General features: G+C 38.7%; 1 pseudogene; it reads right to left on the reverse strand.

Annotated features, from left to right (window-relative positions):
* Positions 1–652: 652 nt before the first annotated feature.
* Positions 653–2,626, reverse strand: LOC140803750 (beta-amyrin 28-monooxygenase-like; annotated as a pseudogene).

A 2,626-nucleotide genomic window follows, 5' to 3' on the forward strand; every position in this document is an offset into this window, starting at 1 on the left:
GTTGGTCAGCTGGAGCACCAACAGTCAATTTAGCAGAAGCACCAACAAGCAGGCCATACGGAGTGTCAGACATATGGAAGGTCATCCAAAATTGAATTTTCGAAAATAATAATTGCAAAAGCTGGTCGCACTTGTACGCTTGCACACAATTCAAGCCGTTTTCAATGGAAATCGGGCCCATGATTTGCACCTCCTGCTCCGACGTGCTCCAGAGAGAGCCTCTTGACCAATAATTCTTACAACTTCACAAAGTATAACTCAATATAAGCTCATTTATGCTATTATAATTTTCCTATGTGGGACATTCTCATCTACTTATCAAAACCTTACTTGTCCAGTATTCCAGTCAAATGAAAAAGCCCAATATGCTTGAAAAGTTCGAGAGAGAGTTATCTAGTATCTCATCAAATAAGCACTCATCTGTATGAATAAAAATCTTCATGCTCTTAATAATGAAACATAACTTTTACATCATAGATGTTAGTCTAGATCTCGAGCTATCTTTATTTTTATTTAGACTGGCTGAATCGACTTGGAACTACTTTGGAATATACAGCACACTTCCTAATAAATTTCATGATCTACGTTGAGAGAAAGACCTCGTGGTACTTATTTTATCTTAAGAGTTTTATATATGTTGCTTACATGAGTATACAGATAAAATAAGTGTCATTAAAATAAAGATCGTTATTACATAAAAGTCAATAAAAGTTAAACCACAAGCTGACTTGTTGTCCACTTATTCTAAGAGTTACGGTGAAGAGAAATTGGAAGCCCATTGACTGGGGTGGGAATTGGATCGTATATGATCTTTTCACCAGGAATCACTAAATCCCACCTGTATATTTTTATCAAATTATGTAGAAATATCAATATCTCGAGTCTAGCAAACTCTTTCCCTAGACACATCCTAGGTCCGCCGCCAAATGGAACATAGGAATAAGGAATAGGACCACCATCATCGTATCTTGACGGATTTAATCTCTCATTCTCATGGAAACAAGCTAGGATCCATATGTGTCATCGGTGCATTCCAATAGAACTGTCAACAAAAGAAGCGTTCGTTATGCACCAAACACCAGCTAGTGTCATATATAAAAATTTATGTTTTCCTGAATACCTTCCATCCTTTGGGTATGTCATAGCCACCATATTTCAAATCCTCCACAACTTCTCTAAAAGCACCTAAAACGGGAGACGATAATCGTAAAACTTCAGATGCTACATTCCAGGAGTACTTCATCTTCTGTATATCCTCCCACTGCAGAAACTCTCCTTCTTTCGATGCTGAAATTTCTTTCTGCTCTGCTTCGCGGAAATAATCAAATCAATAATTAAACATGAAAAAAATAACAAATCCATGTGTACATATGGATGATAATGAAGAGTGCCTGACCTTGCAAGACTTGTTCATGTACTTCAGGAATCTCGGCTAGATACTTAATAAGCATCGTTATAGCAGAACTTGAAGTATCATGACCGGCAAAGAGTAGGAGAATTGTGTTATTTATGATAACTGATTCGGGCATAAAGTCGCCATTTTCATCAGGATTAGCAAGCAAATGGGAGAGAAGATCTTGAGAAGGTAACACGGTTTTTTGTTCCAACTCCACTCTCCTCCTTCTGACTATCATCTGTAGTTCTCTCCTAATAGCATCGGTAGCTCTATTTGCCTTAAAGAATCTTGTTCCTGGAAAGTTGAGAGGGATAGAGATGACTCCTTTTATAAAAATATCAAAGAGGGAAGATAATTTTGCTATCTGTTCAAGCTCTTCAATGCTCATGAACAATCTGCATGCCACCTCAAATGTGTATGATCTGATAGCTGGAAACACCTTCACCTCCTCTTTACCTAATGTGAAATAACGAGACAAGAGTAGAGTAATCGCTTAGTTCTTGTGAACCTTCACTGGTTTATTTTAAAAGGTAAAATTTTGCCCTGATGCAACCAAATATATATGTTTGTGGGAGAAAAACAAATCCACATTCACCAACAACGATATATACATAAAGCAACAGTATCAGTATCATCATGGGTGACTCTTGTACCTTGCCAGCGAGTGTTTATGTGCTGTTGGGCAACCAAATCCATCGTTCTGATATAAAGCTTTGTGAAGGCGTGTGGGCTAAAAAATTGAGATACCACCTTCCTCATTTGCATTCCTTCAACTCCAGAAGTAGTAGCCAGACACCTCCCGAGTAGCCTCCTCACCGAAGCGGGCCACCAAATCCTGACCAATTTATTCTCATTACTGAACAAAAACTTGTACCCATTTGGGCCATCGCATATCACAGCTACAGATTCCCCCATAAGGGAAGTCTTGAACACCTCAGACTTGTACTTCTCCTTTCTTTCTGCCACGAATTTCCCGGGAGTTCCGGCCCTGCTGCCGCCAAGAAACTCCAGTGATTCCCCAAGAACTGGCCAGCCATAGCTTCCCGGAGGAAGATTTAAGTGTTTCTTTTTTGCTGATTTGTTTCTTATCAAAATATTGAATATGATTAATGAAAACAAAGAGGCTGCAAAAGCTTTCAAAACTAAGGAGAGATCATATGGAAAATTTCCAGTCATCTTCACAGCTTAACAAGTTCAGGGAATCGAGAAGAGAGACTGATTTTTTCGTTT

The sequence above is a fragment of the Primulina eburnea genome, chromosome 10 (genome assembly GCF_022965805.1).
Source record: "Primulina eburnea isolate SZY01 chromosome 10, ASM2296580v1, whole genome shotgun sequence".
Taxonomy (NCBI): domain Eukaryota; kingdom Viridiplantae; phylum Streptophyta; class Magnoliopsida; order Lamiales; family Gesneriaceae; genus Primulina; species Primulina eburnea.